This window comes from Mus caroli, chromosome 1 (genome assembly GCF_900094665.2).
Source record: "Mus caroli chromosome 1, CAROLI_EIJ_v1.1, whole genome shotgun sequence".
Lineage (NCBI taxonomy): Eukaryota > Metazoa > Chordata > Mammalia > Rodentia > Muridae > Mus > Mus caroli.
This window is the reverse complement of record NC_034570.1, coordinates 28,760,938-28,780,322: the sequence shown is the minus strand read 5'-3', so window position 1 is coordinate 28,780,322 and position 19,385 is coordinate 28,760,938. Positions and strand designations below refer to the sequence as shown.

General features: G+C 43.6%; 1 protein-coding gene and 1 pseudogene across 2 annotated transcripts in view; one reads left to right on the top strand and one right to left on the bottom strand.

Moving 5' to 3' along the window:
- The window catches only part of Dst (dystonin), a 398,187-nt gene that overhangs the window by 308,141 nt on the left and 70,661 nt on the right, over positions 1–19,385 (bottom strand). The gene's annotated exons all lie outside the window — the stretch shown is intronic.
- On the top strand, positions 19,221–19,316 carry LOC115032366 (annotated as a pseudogene).

Below are 19,385 nucleotides of genomic sequence, written 5' to 3'. Positions count from 1 at the left end.
TGGCCTCGAACTCAGAAATCCACCTGCCTCTGCCTCTGCCTCCCGAGTGCTGGGATTAAAGGCGTGCACCACCACGCCCGGCTACGCTCTTGCTTTTATCCTCAGTATTACAAAGAAATGAAGACACAAGAACACACAAAATATACAAAAATCATGGCCTGTTTTTATCACTCACTAGCATAGAATCTTCACAAATTTATTACAGAAAGTTTTAATCTCTCATACAAAGATAGACATGGCAGCATTTTGGGAGGAAGGTAAAGGCATAGTATCAATTGCAACTTCAATGTATACAGTAATACAAAGGACACTCATACTTCCACAACCACTGCCTGCTGCTACTACAGCAAGCTCTAGTCTGAACACTCCGACCTAGGTACCTGTTTAGAAGGTACAAGGTGAGGGTGGGATGCGAATATTTCCTTGCTACCTCCAAGTGACCAGCTGGTCCCTGAAGCTGGTGGCTTTTGCAGTAACAAATGATCTCTCTTGGTTCTTGCAAAATCTTACTATACATAATACGTACAGCACATACACTATATGTTAATCCACCATCCACAGTCTCCATGTGGCTTCTAGACAACAGCAATCTACTACGCTTTGGAAAAGTGCACCACTTTTAGTCGTTATGTACGACTTCTTCACTCTGTGATGGTAAGGAGTACTCACAAACCAACCTCTGCGATTGAGTTCAATCATTCCAAAAATAGAAATAAATTAGCATCATGGCATAGCCCTGTGATTTCAGCACTTGGGGGTGCTGAGGCAGGAGGATGGCTGCAAGTTCAAATAATTTATTCCATCCTAGCACCACAAAAGAAAAAAAAAAGTGTTAAGAAAAAGTGTATCATAAATATGGAGTATCCAAAGTGCATCATAAACACGGAGTACCCGGCAGAACTCATGACAAGACTTGTCTCAAAACACAAACAATTAAACAAGACCAGAGAAACAGCTAAAGAATGAAACTAACCAGAAGGATGGAGCAGGGGGATCTCCAATCTGAGGTCATGCTGGACTACACAGCAGGAATTACCTCAGAAGACAAAAGTGTGGAAATATACACATCAAAGACTAGTTTGTATTTAAGTATCTACAGACAGATATTTCACTTGAAGGATGTTTTCAATAATTTACCAAATAGAAAAACAAACCCATGTCTGAAAATAGCTCCACGAAACCAAAGCATATCAGGACCACAGACTAAAATACTGGGACATTCCATAACTAGACAATGCTTGTTTGTTGTTTTTGTGTGTGTTGCTGTTGTTGTTTTGTTTGTCATTTATTTGCTTGCTTTTGTTCTGAGACAGGGATTCTCGGTATAGCCTTGGTTGTCCTGGAACTCACTCTGTAGACCAGGCAGGCCTCGAACCCACAGAGATCCACCTGCCTCTGCCTCCCTAGTGCTGGGATTAAAGGCATATGCCACTACCACCCAGCAAACTAGACAATACTTAATCTTACATTTTATGGTGATGTTTATTTATGTCAGCCAGTTAAACGTGTCTTAACTATCTATAGGCTCCTTCCTTGAAGGAATCTGAAATCTGCTGCCAAGAACAAAAGGATAAAATAACTGACTTACGAGTGTCTATCCTTAGAAATGTAGCTTAAAACGTATCTTCTGGGAATACTATAGAACACTCATAAAAGTTAAATCAATTACAAGAAAATGGTGGAGTCTGGCCCACCAAACTGCCATTCACTGGGAGAATGCCACCCAGAGGTGTGCCAAGGGCTGGCAGAAGTTGGTATCAGTGGGCCCACTGAGGTCAGCCAGCCAGTTTTCAAAGAAGAATTAAAGCAAACATTTAACACTCGGGAGACTTCATATGAAACTTCAGGTGTGGAACTCGTGCATCCTGACACAGTCTTCACCTGGCCACGTTCCTTTTCTTTTGATACCTGGGTGTGAGACACACACCCACTCATTGATTGATTGGTGAGATGCCACTGTATTCAGATAGTATTGGAAAGATAAAAGATGGGAGGAGCGAGGGACTATGCTAACTGACAGAATGGAAGTGAAAGTGTTTTTTAAAAGAAGAGAACTATAGAGCACAGAACAAGAGAAACAGGAGGCAGCTATCAGGTCCTGTAGTTAAATGGATACCCCACAAACACCAGGTGAGTCAAGTTTCTCTAAGTGCAGAGTTACTCTCCTTTATTACAGTGTCTTTAATTCCCAGAAAATGTTAGAGAGCTGTATGACGCTACAGGCTGGTTCAAGGTTTCCAGGAATCTCACTAGATACCCACTGGCTTCCTGCTGGCTTGATTTTACCTGCATTTACCCACCTACTCAATGTCATAAGAGAGACCTTGATTCTAAGTACTTCAGAACCAGGTGTGCTATGGTTCCTGTTAGAAAGAAGATCTGGGTTACGGCCACATCTTGTATAAACCCCGAGACATAAAAACAGACCCTTTGCAGACAGCATGCTCCATCTACCATCTATGTTGTCTTGTAGAAATCTGAAATTGCATATGGTTTGGCAGAGTGTATATTGGATATCAGCCATGTGACCTTGAGAAAACTGCCTGGCTCCTGGGGGCTTGTTAGTTCCTCTGAGAAACAGGAAACATAGCAGTGCTAATGTGTACAGCTGTATTGGTGGAAAAAAAATAAGCATTTGTGATATTTTAGATATTAGGTGATGTCACCCCCTTATGCTTATTTGATCCAAGGACAGAAGACTAACTACAGGGAAACAGTGAGATTGTGTGACAGCCACGCTCAGAACAGCCCTAAAGAGACAAAGTCCATCTGATTCTCTTCTCTCTCCTTTCTGAACTTTGTAAGCGATGTTCTGGTACTTGGTGGTACCCTCATGTCTTTCCACCATATCCCTTTTGTAAAAAAAAAAAAAATTCACTGTTTTCATTACAAAACAACAGCCAGAAATGAAAAGCAGCAGCATTTTTTTAAAACATTCGGTGCTCAATTGTTCCTGGCTGACACGTAAGGAAAGCTGTGCCTTTAACAGTCCTTAAGGTTCCATTTTCATTACCTCTGTTCCTTGACAAAATTGCAGAAAATCGCTTTTGCTAATGGCTTTCGCAAACATCAGCTGTCACTTCAAGCAGTTATTAAGTCAAGAATAACTTCTTCATTAAAGACACATATACACACAACAAACTTTTGTTATTGCGTTGAAACAAAGCCCTAAACTTTAGATTCCAGGAACCTCACTTCCCATTCAGAAGAAAGAGCTGCCAGCTCTGAAGTAAGAGAAGATAATTCTGTCTCTTTAGACCGCTTTTTTTTTAAAAGACTTATTTATCATTATACATAAGTACACTGTAGCTGACTTCAGACACACCAGAAGAGGGCGTCAGATCTCATTACAGGTGGTTGTGAACCACCATGTGGTTGCTGGGATTTGAACTCAGGGCTTTCAGAAAAGTAGTCAGTGCTCTTAACCATTGAGACATCTCAACAGCCCCTTCAGGCCATTTGACTGGGATTTAGTAACCATGGGTGAGCATGAGGAGACATACTGCCTTTGTGCTGGTGTGATGAAAAACTCAACCTAGCTGGGATGTTGAATACTAGACCAATCCAACCACACACACACACACACACACACACGCACACGCTCCAGCATACCACCAGGGCATTCATGTTGAGTGCATTCTAAATCCCTTCACTAACATTTAGGTTCTCCCTAAAATTTTCCAGTCAAATTAACTCAGAGATTGAACCAGAACAATTATGACTGGCTCAAAGCCCCTAGACATCTAGAAGGCTGCCTCCACTTTCTCCACATCTTTCCAACAGATCTTTCTCTCAAAAATGTCTGTAGACTCCTCCCTTTCTGGTTCTCCCTATAGAGAGCATATGACAGGGCAAGAGGCAAAATCAGCTCACAAGAGAGCAAGGTCTCTAGATGGACATATCTCGAGGTGAAAACAGATTCCCCAGCCTCCATAAACTCATAAAGGTACCAGTCCTGGGGCTGCAGAAGCTTCGGTGGGGCCTAAGCTGGGAATTTCTTGATCCCTAGGAAAGGATCCATTGAGAAATAAATAATGGGTGGTACAGATCACAGAGTCAAAGTTTCAAAGAATCCAGGTGTCACACCGTAACAGAAGCAGCCAGAAGGCTCCAGGGGTCAGTCCTGAGGAGTGGGGCACAGCTTGAAGCCACAAATGTCCCCTCCCATTCCTCAATGCTTTGGCATACATCTGATAGAACTTTACAGAGAATGGAGTGCATACACCATTTGTGCATTGTCATGGTTGTCACAAGAGCTGTGTCCTGTGGGTGGAAATAGATGCATCATGTTCTTGTTAGTCTTGAAGCGTCTTATAAGCCATTATATTATTAGTCTCAAAAACCACAAAAATAACAATACCTATAATTCCTCTGACCTCTTACTGTCTATGAGCATGAGATGAAATAAGCCCAAGGTGCTAATGAAGAAACTCACTCTCATTCTCCATGCCCAGAGCCCAGCCCTGCACACTCATGGCCCTTCTACTTGCTCATACTGTGCACGGCTGAGTTTTTTGAATTCCAGTCTCTGACCCTTCTCCCCTGCCCAGCTACCCATCTGACCCTGAAATAGCTTGATTTGTTTTGATCCTTCTCTCATCAAGGGCTTTCCAGCGGCTGCAATACTTCCTCTAACCACGACATAAGCAAAGAATGTGTCAGAACACATTGGGACTGATGCACAGATGAGCCACGGAGATGGTGGCAACATGCACCAGTTCAAGCAAGATGGCATCCAGTGCTGAGAGACTCTACAAGGGCTCCTGTCCCTAACTCAGAGGCTGTCTGCAGTTGTCACCCTCTTGCGAAGGAAAAAAAAAAAACAGTTTTCTCCAATGGAGTCTCATTGGATCTACAAACCCAGCAGGAGATGCCCAACACAAAATGAAGTTTTTTTGTAGACTTTTTGTCTAGTGCCAGGCTGCTTGGGCTTTTGCTCTGTGTTTACTCTTGTTTGTTTGCTTTGACTGTCCTCTAAAGAAAGAGAGAAAAAAAAAAAAAGGCATGGGAGCTGGGTGGTGGATACCTGAGGAAGATCTGGGGGAGTTAGGGAGGGAAAACTGACCAGAATGTATTGTATAAGAAAAATATTTTCAATTAAGAAAAAAGGATTGTGTCAAAATGTGTGGCAGCAATCCAAAAGATAGTACTTATCAGAAAAACAAACACTATACAGAATAAACGAAGAGCTGGTCACTGTGCCCCTTCTATTCCTCCGATGAACTGCCCCCCACACGTGTGATTTGGCTAAGCCACTTTTCTCAGAACCCCAGTTTCTGGTGCGCCATCAGTGTAGATACTGCTCTGGAAGCACTGTTAGCCATGTTCATCATTTAAACCAGCAGACATCAAGTACAGTGGATGACTCTCCATAGTGCCGTGGGCCTCAACCAATCAGGAGGCCTTATGAGCACAGACTCGGGTTTCCCAAGGACTCTCTTACCTGTGTTTCTAGCATGATGCGCACAGAAGTTGAACTCACGGCTGTTCAACCAGTTCTGGCCTGAATTTCCAGGCTGGCAGCCTGACCTACAAATTTCTGCCATTCTCGCAATCTCTTGAGCTAACGTCTTAAATAAGTCTGTGGATACACTTGTATGTGTGCATGCACGCATGTGTGTTCTACCTGCCAGTGTGTCTGGCTGGCACTGTCTCTCTGAAGAGTCTCACTTGGAGAACTGACTACCCCAGGCACGGTCAGGCCTTGCCTCAGCTACATTGTAGGGAAGCACAAACACTGGCGCTGGTTCCCAGTTTTAAAGGCAGAGCTTCCGCAGGGCTTCTCCTAGCCTGAGGTAGGAAACCACGGAGCTTCATGTCATTAATTAACTCCCAAGAGGAAGGAGTTTATCCTTCCCCACTTGCTCACATCCTAAATGAGGGCAGTCGAAATCTTCACCAGATATTCCACACTATCAAAGTGATATTGTGGTATTAGACGATGTCAGAGTGGTGTGATGGAGCCTCTAACAACGCACACCATGAAATGTCACAGCATCTCATTTGGAGATCGAAAGGAAAATATGAAACCCAGGCATAAAGTCCTTAGAATATCAATGATTACCAAAAAAACCCCTTTGAGGCGACATCTACAACCGATGTTTTACCACAAACTAGATATTATAGCCTAGCCAAAAAAAAAAAAAAAACCCACGTTAACTTTATTCCACAAAATAATGATTTCCAATGCGGACTTCTAACTAAGGAATTTATTTTATGTACTTATTTATCTTTGGTTTTTCGAGATAGGGTCTCTCTGTGTAGCCTTGGCTGTCCTGGAACTTGCTCTATAGACCAGGCTGGCCTTAAACTCAGAGATATGCCTGCCTCTGCCTCCCTCCCAAGTACTGGGATTAAAGGCAAAGAGTTAAAAAAAAAAATCTATCTCCCTTCATATCCCATTGCATAGTATGTCCTTTATACCAGCAATAAAAATAAATCCTTCTTCAAATGTAAAGCTTTTATTTCTAGTCAGACATTAAGACCCATGATGAGCCATTTACACTAGAGTAAGGCCATTAGACTCTATCTATCCTGGAGAAACACTTGGTAAAAAGAAAGGGAACCGAGGCTCCCTGAGGAAGAAAATGCTGCCTATTTCACAATCTCTCCTGCTGACATTTTTCACCAACACAGAGGCAGAATTTAGAAGAACCTAGAACATGCTTTCCTAACCGAAGCCCAGGCTGGCTCCATTCAGAAAGCACTGAAGACAACACGCTTCTGCAGCCTGGAGCAGCAACTGAATCTATGAGTGAGCACCGCCCTCTGCCACTCTGGTTGGACATCACTGCTAGGCACAGGAACTGCGGGCGTGGCTGGCTTCTCACCTGCCTCTCCAGATCTCCCGGGAGAAGATGATCACTGATGTAACCTGACAGAGTCAGAAGATCTGCTCCTGTGTGCTGGTGCCACGGGGTCTGCACTGCTCCATTAGAGCACACACCCTCCTGCCTGTGACAGGCATGTAAAATGCACACACCCATGACAGGGATAAATAAACCATGGATGTGCATCCTAAACAGTCAGTGACTTAACAGCAACCCCCTCCAAAAAGGAGGTGTGAACCATCTGTAAGCAACTAGAGGAAGAGAGGGTAAGGAAAGCATAACTTCTCACCACTTTACAAAATCTTTGTCTTCTCATTAAGTAAGGAGGCCACAGCTAAAATTCTTCTAAACAGAATGGCAACCACAGGAAGAACTTTGAGGAGCGTGAAGGTAAGGCAGAAAGAACAAAGGCTTTCCCGGAGGCCTGTTCACAGGATTTCCATTCCCACTTCCTGCTCACGCTGTGTGACTTGGTACCCATCACAACCCACAAAAGGTCTGTGAACGTTTGGCTGCTCATCTGAAAATGAGACTCAGGTCTCCTGTCAGCGTAGTCGTGCAGATCAGGGTAATATACACAAGGGTTAAGACTAAGTCTAGCAGACAGTGGGACACTTTAAATGGCACCTGTCATCTTTAAAAAGCTGTGCCAAAGCTGTCAGTTTCCTGAGCACACCTACAGTCTCAGCCGGATATAGCCTTAAAGCACTTTCTAGGGCACCAGGGTTGTCAGTGAGTCCCCCTATGTGCCACACAGGAACAATCAACCAACTGAAACTAAGAGAAGGGGCACACGTGATGCTCTCAGTGGACATTCAGCAAATGAGAGCCACGTACTTCTTATTTGTACTTCTTATTCCAACTCACATCTAAATTGCAGCTGGTCTCCTCACTTCTCTCTTGGTCCCCAGCAGTCCTTCTCGAGGGAGCTAGACTGAATCTTTAAAATGTATTAAAAGGGAATCCATAAGCACTCCTGTTCTAAAAACCCTCCTACATGACTTCCCACAGTACTGAGTAAAACCCAGAAGCTGTTCTTCCTCCAACGAGGCCTTGGGATTGATCCTGAAAGATAGATCTGCTCAAGTGTTAATTCCACGGCTCCCCTCCCCCACCTCACATCCTCCCCCACCCCCACCCCGATCTGCTCCCATTTCCCCTGCTACACTTATCTCTACCTGGCACTTGACATAGTGAAACTTCTTAATCTGTGCTACCTGTGTCCCTCACTCAAGATAAGCTCCACCCCTACAGGGTTGTTCTGTTTGCTACCAGAGCTCCAACCCTTCAGATATGACCTGTGAAATGGGGGCACAGCAGTGGGTTAATTCTTCAAAGCCACCTGTGCTGCCCCGAACAAGATGACCGCTCTATAATGCTGACCTCATCTGTTCTGGTTCATTCCCTCCAGTTTGTCGTTCTTCCTTTCCCACTTCACATCTGCCCAAGCTTGTCCTGAACAGGAGGGTTAAAGCATAACTTCACATTGCCTCCCAATTCACAGCTAAGGGCAAGCGTCCAAGCACACAGGAAATCTAAGGTTAAATGCAGCCCAGAGCTCTGCAGAGCTACGCGCCTTCTGGCCCACATCCACCACCTATAGCAAAGCGATTCTGAACAGGCTACTGAAACTTTTTGAATTTTGGTTTTCGACAGTAGAAAGCAATCTACCGAGTACCATTAGACAAGCTAGCCCTGCTACTGCCTAACCCAGTGCTAAGCTCACGGGAAGTAATTAGTAACGGCCCGCTGCCATTATTACAGGTGTCAAATGCCGCTGACATGATACGCTGTTGTCTGATAATTCCATTTCTTTCACAATCTCATTTCTGGTCACCAGGGAACAAATAAAGTTTCAGAAAGTCTTTAAATTAAAACACGGGGAACAATGGTGGTCACTTGCATCTATAAAGCAGTGCTCTCACTTAAGAAAAGGCTGTTTTTCAGGCCTTAGGATCCAGGGCCACCTCCATCTCAGAGTTCTGGATTCCATCCCTCTTATCAACAGAATAGTTTGCCTGGAGTCCCAGTGACTACCCACATTCTAGGAGTCAATTTAAGATCACTGTGTCACCTGCGCAATACTCCTAGAAATGTCAAAGATTACTAGGTAATTTTCTAATGTGAAATACCTGAGTTTTATAAGTTAATTTCCAATGTGGCGAGGCCATTTCTCTTTAGAAAGCCTATGGATAGAATATATATTTTAATTTATAGATATAAGAAAACTCTGGATGTTTAACTAGACACAGAAGCGAACAGGAAACCAGTGTGTACCAAAGAGAACATGTGTTCAGCCTGCACTTTTTACAAAGTTTCTAACTGCAAAAAGCAATTAAAAATCAATGAATAAGCAGGCATGGTGGTCTATGCTTTTAGTCCCAGCACTTGGGAGCCAGAGGCAGGCAGATCTATGTGAGTTAGAAACCAGCCTGGTTTACAGAGTAAGTTAATTCCAGGACAACCAGGGCTGTTACACAGAGAAACCTGGCCTCAAAACACAAACAAACAGACAAACAAACAAACAAAAATCAATGTATAAAATAAATAAATTAATTTGGTGACCACAATTACTATTTCTTAAGTATCTCATTTTGATCATAAAAATACTACCTGGAAGTTTTCTCTATTTAGGGTGGGTTTATGTTCAAATTACAAAACACTGAGATTGGAAGGCTGATCTGACTTAATTTTTGGATGGCAAATGCTGGAAGTTAGGACCTGAAAATCAGCAGCTACAGCCTTCCCGGTCCCCTGGGCAGGCCAGCACTCTGCTCGCATGGGCAATTGAAGTGATGCACCATCTGTTTTAAGACGAGGGATGAGGAGCAGCTGGCCACATGGACTACAGAGCACACATAGAAATGCAACACACTAGGACAGAAAGCAACATCTTAGCCGACCGGGACTAGTGTCCTCTGACATGACCCTTGTGAGTTCAGGGAGAGCTGGGTTCCACAGCAAAATCCATAGCAGCCTATGCTGTAAATATGAACCTATTTTTCAGACTCCTACAACAAAGAGCCCGATCTCACTGTGTTAGCCAGGATGGTCTAACCTTTGAGACCTCAAAGGTCTGGGCTCAACAGTGCTCCTGTTTTAACTCCTAAGTGGCCAGCCTATAGGCACACATAACCACAGCCATTGCACCTACCCTAACCCCCACATACCTCAAACTGTGATATTTAAAAGATCCCAAAAATACAATGATATCAGGTCTCAAACCACCAAAGGTAAAAAAAAAAAAAAAAAAAAAAACCCAAAATTAATACCCTTGAAAGGAGAGAAGCCCTCAGAATAGCCGATCCCTTCCCAATCACCTCAACAAGTTTTATATCAATCTTTACTGGTGCCATCTTCAACTGTGCACCAATACACAGCTCTGAACAACTCCTGACTGAAGATCTATCTGCTCCCGAAGCCAGCGATGCTTTAAGATACTCACAGGGCCCTGAGCACTCTTACCGGCTCTCTCGTGTCATAGTAGACAAGCAATGAGACATACACTCAGTGCCAGTATTTTCCCATTAAGTATTTAAAGGGGATTTTATCATCTTATTTTTTGTACAGTCTTAGAATCCACTCAGGTACAATTACATAAAAATTTAACTGTAACTACTCACTTAAAATAATGATAGACTTTGTAGTCATTTAATTGTAGATCGTTTTTAAGGTTTAAATTCTAAACTTCTTCTGAAACAACATTTGTCTAGGTCCCAATCATCCCAAGAGGCTGCTGGGACGCTGGTGGACTCTCCTACGAGCCAGGGTGTCTAATGGGGCTGTCTCAGTCCTCAGGGTCTATCCTTGGACTCATTAGGATGTCTGAGCAGAGGCGGACTCTCTTCACAGCCATGACTAAACTGCTGCTCTGCCCCCCACCGCTCCCCTCCGCTGTGCTGTCTGAGTCTCTTGACCTCCCTGCAGGAGACACCATCTTGACTGCTTGCCTTCCACTAAACTCCACACATATGGATGTCTGCTCTCCGCTCCCACAAACACTCCACCTCCCACTGTACATGGGAGTGGGGGTGGGGGGGAAGGATGCTCAACTTGTTTTACTTCTTCCTCTGAATGGTTACTGCATGGCTACGTGGCAACAGGCAGAGATGTCTGTCTCTGACTCACAGCTTTTCTCCGTCCTGAGTGCTCTCACAACCCACTCTCCTCATCTTTCATCAGCCACTGCAGGATTCATTCCTCATAATGACATCACCTGGGTCTAAACAATTTCCAAACCACTCCACCCATGCACGAGTCTGACCACCAATCTCGGGCTCTCCGGCTCGCTTCGCTTCAAGCTAATACTGCCTTCCCATCATTTGTTCCTCGTCAGATCCACTCCTACCCATAAGATTCCCTGTCCTTATCCGCATTCCCTCGTGCTGCATTATTTCAGGCATCCTCTTGACATTAGTATCCAGAAGTTATCAATGCCACCCTCCTGCTGGTACCAGCTGAGACATCCACCTTAACTCTTAATCCCAAACCACTGGACTCTGCTTTCAAAGTGTCCCTGGCTGGTCAGTGTGACTCTCAGTCACAGATTCACACATACCATCAATGAGCCCAGACACTCCTACTCCAAACACCACAGATTCAAATCTGCTTACGATCTCCTCTGACATTGACTTCATTTGTTCAGGTTCTGGAAAGGCCCCCTTTGTTCTGTCTGAAATATCTCAAATGTCTGTCTGAATCCCGGGTCCTCTTTAGCTTATTAATAACTAAGCTCCTTAAAACCTTCCTGAACAAACTTATAAAAATGTGTGTACATGTGCATGTGTGTGAAAGAGAGACATAGTGTGTGTATGTATATGAGAAAGACAATTGTGTATGTGTGTATGTGAGACAGTGTGTGTATGTGTGTATGTGACAGAGTGTCTGTATATGTGTGTACGTGGGTGTGATAATGTGAGAGAGACTATGTATGTGTGTATATGTGAGACAAAGTGTGTGTGTATATGTGTGTGACAGAAAGGGTGTGTGTCTGTGAGAGAATGTGTGTATGTGTGTGTGAGAAATAGAGTGTGTATGTGAGAGCATGTGTATATGTGTGTGTGTGTATATGTGTGTGACAGAAAGGGTGTGTGTCTGTGAGAGAATGTGTGTATGTGTGTGTGAGAAATAGAGTGTGTATGTGAGAGCATGTGTATATGTGTGTGTGTGTATATGTGTGTGACAGAAAGGGTGTGTGTCTGTGAGAGAATGTGTGTATGTGTGTGTGAGAAATAGAGTGTGTATGTGAGAGCATGTGTATATGTGTGTGTGTGTATATGTGTGTGTGAGACAGAGGGTATGTGAGAGAAAGTGTGTGTATGTGAGAGAGTGTGTGTGTGTGACAGTGTGTGTATGTCTGTATGAAAGAGACAGAGACAGAGAGAGACAGAGAGAGACAGAGAGAGTGTGTGTCTGTATGTGAGAGAGTGATGTGTGTGTGTGTATGTGTGTGTACATGTACCTTGTGGGTGCATGCCCCATGTTGCACGTGACAGTCAGAAGACTGCATGGAGTCAGTCCTCTCCTTCCACCATATTCCAAGAACTGAACTCAGGCTGTCAGGTTAAGCAAACTTTTAAAAAAACAACAATCTACAAATGCTATCTCCATTCCATCTCCCCGAGCCTTCCCCATATAGTTTTATTTTCTATTAAAATAAACCAAACCCATAAATTGAGGGGGGGGGAAGAATGATTTAAAAAAAAAAATTGACCTTGGCTGGTGAGAGGGCTCAGGGGCTCTGCTGACCTTGGCTGGAGAGAGGGCTCGGGGGCTCTGCTGTTGCAGAGGACCTGGGTTCGATTGCCAGCACCCACATGGTGACTCCTAACTGCTTATAACTCTAGTCTCAAGAGATCTAGTGCCCTCTTCTAATCTCCCTGGGTACCAGGCATGCCTATGGTACTTAGACATACATTCAGGCAAAACACTAATACATATAAAAATAAAATAAAGTAAGAAAGCATTTGATCTAAAAGACTCTTATACACAACCATGGCTCCATCAGGTCTCTAGTCAAATGTCACCTGATCAGATAAAGTTCCCTGACCAGAAATCAACAATCACCATTCCACCTCCAAATATTTCCCCATTACCTGACACACTTCCCATCACACCCATTACTACCTAACACAATACAGTGAATTTATAATATAGTGATAATTCATTTATCTCTCCCTTTCTACAGTAGAACTGTTTCCATAGGAAGTTTATTTTGTTAGGTATTAAGATGTCTACACCAACTTGCTTCTTGGGTTCATTGGCTTGGAATACCTTTCTCTAACCTTTATCCTGAGGTAATGTCTATCCTTGATGTTAAGGTGTCTTTCTCTTGGATGAGGAAAAACCATGAATCCTGTTTTCACATCCATTCTGTTAGTCTATGTCTACTTATTGGAGAATTAGGACCATTGATATTGAAAGATGTCAATAACCAATGATTGTTGATTCCTGTTAATTTGGTTGTTGTTGTTGTTGGTGGTGGTGGTGGTGGTGGTGGTGGTAGTGGTAATGGTGGATGTATCTGCTTGGTAGTGTGTGTATCTGCTTGTGTTCTTCCTTTCTTTTTATTTTGCTAGTGTGAGATTCTTTATTTGCTGTGTTTTTAATGGGTGTAGTTAACTTCTCTAAGTATATATTACTTGAAGTCGTAGCTAGAACAATAAGAGTACTAAACGAGATCAAGGGGATACAAATTGAAAAGGAAGAAATCAAAATATCTTTATTCGCAAGTGATATAATAATACACATAAGCGATGCTAAAAATGTCACCAGGGAACTCCTGCAGCTGATAAACACATTCAATGAAGTGGATGGATACAAGATTAACTCACAAAACCAGTAGCCCTCCTGTATACAAATGACAAATGGACTGAGAAATAAATAGGGAATCAGCATTCTTCTGAATAGCCTCAAACAATCTGATAATTAAAATAATCCTGAACAATAAAAGAACCCCTGGAGGTCTCATCATCCCCAATTTCAAGTTGTACTATAGAGCTATAGTAATAAAAACCACATGGTAGTGATATAAAAATGCTGATCAATAAAACTGAATTGAAGACCCAGACATAAATCCACGCACATATGGACATCTGATTTCCGATTAAAGGAAAAAAAAAAAGCCAGAAATACACAATGGAAAAAAAGAGCATCTTCAACGAACAATGCTGGATGTCTGTATGGAGAAGAAAGCAAATTAGATGGATTCTTATCGTTCTCCACAAAAGTCAAGTCCAAGTGGATCTAAGACCTCAACATACAAGCAGACACACTGATCTGACCGAAGAGAAAGAGAAAATAGCCTTGAATGCATTAGCACAGGAGACAATTCCCTGAACAGAACACCACTGAATAAGCACTAAGATCAATAATTAATGAGTGGGACCTCAAGAAATTGACAAACTTCTGTACAGCAAAGGACACTGTCAAGTGGACAAAGCAGCAGATTACAGAATGCGAAAAGATTTTTACCAACTCTGCATCCAATAGAGGGTTAATATGCAAAATATATGAAGAACTCAAAAAACTAGACATCAAGAAAACAAATTATCCAATAAAAAAAATAGAGTACTGTTGGCATAATGTTACTGTGCACTGTGTAAAGATTATCCTTGTATTATTCAAATGCTGACCTTTATGCCCCCATATCTGACTACAATCCTTATTCCAAGAATCTCCTGTCTCAATGTTGTGTAAATAATGTCCCACAATTATTCCCTGTCTGGTCAATAAAGAGCTCATCAGTCAGCTACTGAGCAGGAGAGAGAACAGAGCTGGACTTCTTCCCAGCCAGGGGAGGGGGAGGGGGAGAGAAGAAGTGGGGATTTGCCAGAGGAGAGGGTCCAGAAGACACCATGAAGAAAAAACCCTGGAGCAGAGAGGGTGAGCCAGATCACTACTAAAATGCAAGTATCTTGGGGATTTAGCTAAGAGGCAGCCGGTTTGCTTTACAGGATTAAAACTGCTCAATTGTTGTGCCTTGAAGCTGTTAAATTAATCTAATAGTTTCTGTCTCAATTGTTTGGGAGCTAGCCAGGTTAAGAGAAAAACTACCACTCTATTAAATTTGTACTAACAGGGTACAGATTTAAACAGGGAATTCTCAATAGATGAATCTCTAATGGCTGAGAAACACATAAAGAAATGTTCAACAACCTTAGCCATCAGGAAAATGTCAATCAAAACTACTTTGAGATTCCATCTTACAGCTGTCAGAATAGCTAAGATCAATAACACAAGTGACAGCTCATGCTGGTGAGGGTGTGGAGCAAGAGAACACCCCTCCATTGCTTGTGAGAATGCAAACTTGTACAGTCACTATAGAAATCAATATGGCAGTTCCTCAGAAAGTTGGGAATTGATCTGCCTCATGACCCAGGTATACCACTCTTGTTCATATACCCACAGGACGCTCCGTCCTCCCATAAGGACACTTGTTCAGTGACTTTAATTGCAGCTTTATTTGTAATAGCCAGAAACTGGAAGCAACCTAGATGCTGTCCCTCAACCAAGAATGGATAAAGAAACGGTATGTACATTTACACAATGAAGTATGACTCAAAGACAGCATGAAATTTGCAGGCAAAGGGATGGAAGTGGAAGAAATCATCTAGAGCGTGGTAACCAAGATCCACAAAGACAACTATGATATATATTCACTTTAAATGGATATTAGTTCTTAAGTAAATAATAACCATGCTACAATCCACAGACCTAGAAAGGTTAGGTCAAGAGCAAGGATCTAGGGGGGACATGTAAGTCTTTCTGGAAAGGGGGAAATAGATAAATTTTGCAGGTGGACTGGGGGCTGGCAGGGACAGAAATGGGAGAAATCAGGTGAGGGGTTTGGGAAGACAGTATCTGAAGAGACAACTGGAATGAGGGGGGCATTTGGAGGGGTCAGTGTAGAAAGTTAACGCAGTAGAAACTACCTAGAATCTATGAAGGGGGTCCTAAGGAAGACACTTAGCAAGGGTGGACAGACTGAATTCCATTCTGTTGAGCTTCTGGCCAAGGGCATCCCATGGAGATGCCTAAACATCCCAGGATGTTGCTAGGACAGAGGTTGCTCTGTGAAAACTGACTGTGTGTGTGTGTTGGGGGGGGGGGGGGGGGGGGGGGGGGGGCGGGGGGGTCAGGTGAGGATGTTTGCTGAGGGCACCATCTACACAGCTCATTAAACTCTGGGAGGTTGAACTGGTGCCTGCACGGAGCCTTCGGCCCTATGTTTTAGTCTCTTTTGTGGAGGAAGGTACTTTGCAGCCTACAAAAGAAAAGCATAGACATAAACTTTTCACCTACACTCTGTCTTGTCTGAAAAATGTGCTCTGCAATGGCGGAGCAGAACTTGCGGGAGTGGCCAAGGAATGTCTGCCTGACTTGAAGCTCATTCCAGACACTGCTTGGATGACCAGAAACCAGAGACTAGATAGCCCAGAGTCCTAAACAAGACATGACTGGTCTTATTATATATATCAATGAATGATTGCTAATGATATTCTGCTATACTCATAGATTGAGTCTGGATAGCCCAGAGTCCTACAGTAAGAGCCAAACATGACTATTCTAAAAAAAAAAAAAAAATTAAAAAAAAAAAACAGAGATTGGTGTCTTGTCCAATCATCATCAGAGAGACTTCATCTAGAGCAGACACAGAGACCCAGAACCAGACATTATGTAAATTAAGAGTTTAAATGGGAGGTCTCCATTGGGTCCCTTCCCTCACAGAAGAGGAGGTGAAAGATTGTAGGAGTCAGAGGGGTCAGAGGGGATGGAGGATACCAGGAGAACATGGTCCTCTGAATGAACTAAGCAGGGCTCACATGGGCTCACAGAGACTGAAGTGGCAAGCACAGAGGCCTGCAGGATTCTTCACCAGGTCCTCTGTATACATATTATAGCTATTAGCAAGGGGTTTTCATAGGACTGCTAACAGTGGGGGCAGGTATGTCTTTGACTTGTCGGGCTGTTCTAGGGACCCTTTTTCTCCTGTTGGGTTGTCCTGTCCAGCCTTGGTGTGTGTGTGGGCGGGGGGCGCTTTGTATTTTGGTTTGTCATATCTGGCTGCCGTCTTTTGGAGGTCTTCTCTCTTCTGAGTGGGGAGGTGGGTCTGAGGAAAAGGGGAAATGGGTGAGGGAGAGGTAGGAGGAGTGAAAGGAGGGGAAACTGGTCCACATGCATTGTAGGAGAGAGGAATCTATTTTTAATTCAGAAGGAGGGCAATGGTGACAATAACTGAGGAGGAAGAGGAGGAGGGGGGAGGAAGAAGAGGGGAGGAAGAAGAAAGGAGGAAAAAGGAAGAAGAAAAAGGAAGAAGGAATGAGGGGGAAGGAGGAGGAGGAAGAACTGGACATTGTCCTAGAAATACAACCCGCTTGTATACTTGCCTTGCTGAAGAGACCACTGCAGGCAGTGCCGAATTCCCGAGCCACAGAGAACGAGCTGTGCAAAGGCTTGGGGCAGAGTGGGAATTTTTGGAAATCTTTTCCATCAAAGTGTGAGGAAGCACCGTGCTAATAAGCCAACCGTGACAATCCGGTTAAGTAAATGTGGCCCCGACTGGAGCGAGCACATCAGCCTCTGCAAGGGAGGAGAAGCAAGGCCAGAAGCCAGAGAAGTCACTGCTCTGGAGACAGCTCCTGATGCCTCACTCTGTCCTGTGAACCAATGGGAAGAGCTCACGGAGACCTCTAGAAGGGTAAAGCCTACCTCCTCTGCATTTAGAAGCCACTGGATTGGAATGTGACTTCCACTGGAGGAACCTAAAGGTTGGAAGTTAGAGAAAACCCCTTCCTGGAACCAAAGCATCCTTCCATGGTGAGCAAGGGACAAGCTTCTGGGGGGACCTCAAGTCAAATCCTAAGAAATAGGACATCCGGTGTCAGCACTGTCACACAAACCCCTACTGTTCAAGACGACTTTATAAATGGAAGGGGGACCTGACAAAGGAGGTGAGTCGCCCAGAACCTCGCTACTACATGGCCTGTGTAAAACTAGGCCCTCTCTCCTTGAGCCTGACAAAGACTGATCAAAAGCAACACCTGCAGTGCGGTGCTAAACAGGAGGGTCCTCTACACTGACAGCTCAAGCGAAGGGAAACTTTGTTTCTGAATATGGAGGAGGTAACACAGAGTGCCAGGCTGGGAGTGCATTGTTACACCAGGCTGAAGTCTTAATACCAAAAGTAATCATAAGGGTTTCTACATCTAGGAATACAGTAAGGAACCTGCCCTGAGATCCGAGAGTGAGTTATATGACAACTGATAAGAAAGAATAGAACTGACCTCTCCTTGGTCTGTACATTAAGACAACAGATTATAAAGGAATGAGTGGTCCCCCAACACTTCACATCACATGTGCATTATTCAATGCACAAGGTTCAGCCCTAATTTCTGAAGAAATTTGTCTTAATAACCCTAGGTAAAGTGCACTCTAGACAGTCTATAGAGTTCTCAGTATAGTACAGATTATATTCCCTACATCTTTTTGCTTAAACCCGTGTTCTGTGATTTCATAACGCCATATAAGATTCACGGATAAACTAAATTTTCTAGCTTATGAAAGTGTACAGATACATTACCCAACACTGTAACACGAGACACCCTGACCACATTCCTATAGGAGAGGAAGTTAAGCCAGAGACAGCACAGTCCCCGAGGCTCTGGGCTCTTGAGATCTGAGATTGGATCACCATCACTTCAGGCAGCAAGCACAGCTCTGGAATGAACACTAGCAGGGCCAGCACACTGCTCATGCTTGCTGAAACGCTTGGCTTAGCTCACTATGCCCAACAGAGGAATAAAACAGTCACTGTATCACATGTGAACATCCTGTAATTTCCATATCAATGTCATGTTAACTGCACGACTTTCAGAAGAACACCAAGAGATACTGGGGCCTACAGACTACATCTGACCTTGGCACTCTGTCCCCAGAGTTGAGCCTCTAATTTTCCTTTTCTCTCCTTCTCGCTCTGGCGTCTCACCTTAACTTACAACTTTCCCTTCCTACATTAAAGCTAGGCAGCAACTGTTCAGAAACGAGATAAGAGAGTCACGATTAAATATTTATTAAACCCCCACAAGTCCTTGGGGCTGAAGTTTATAAATAACACAGTGTCTTTCCTGTAAGGTGAAGGTTGGAACAAAAGGCAAAACTATGATGAAAATTTTCTTTAAGAAACCAACTTCTGTGTGTTTCTAAGGCAGCCATGCCTAGCCCTGCTGTGAAGCTTCCAACTCGCTTGGCTCTGTAACTGGCACAAAAGATACCTGGAACCATCCATTAATGGTGCACTTATTCAATGCTTATCAGCGCAACACACTACCCTACCCTATGCTACTCAAAGTTCCATAGGCCTAAGGAAATGAAAGAGCAAATGAGTGTCCTGCGCTCGCTTCAGCAGCACATGTCCTAAAATTGGAACGATACGGAGAAGATTAGCATGGCCCCTGCACAAGGATGACACGCAAGTTCCACACTTTGCAACCTCAGCTCCTATTATCTGTCTGTAGTATTAAATAAAGCATATTGGTTTAAAAAGAAAGGGAGGGG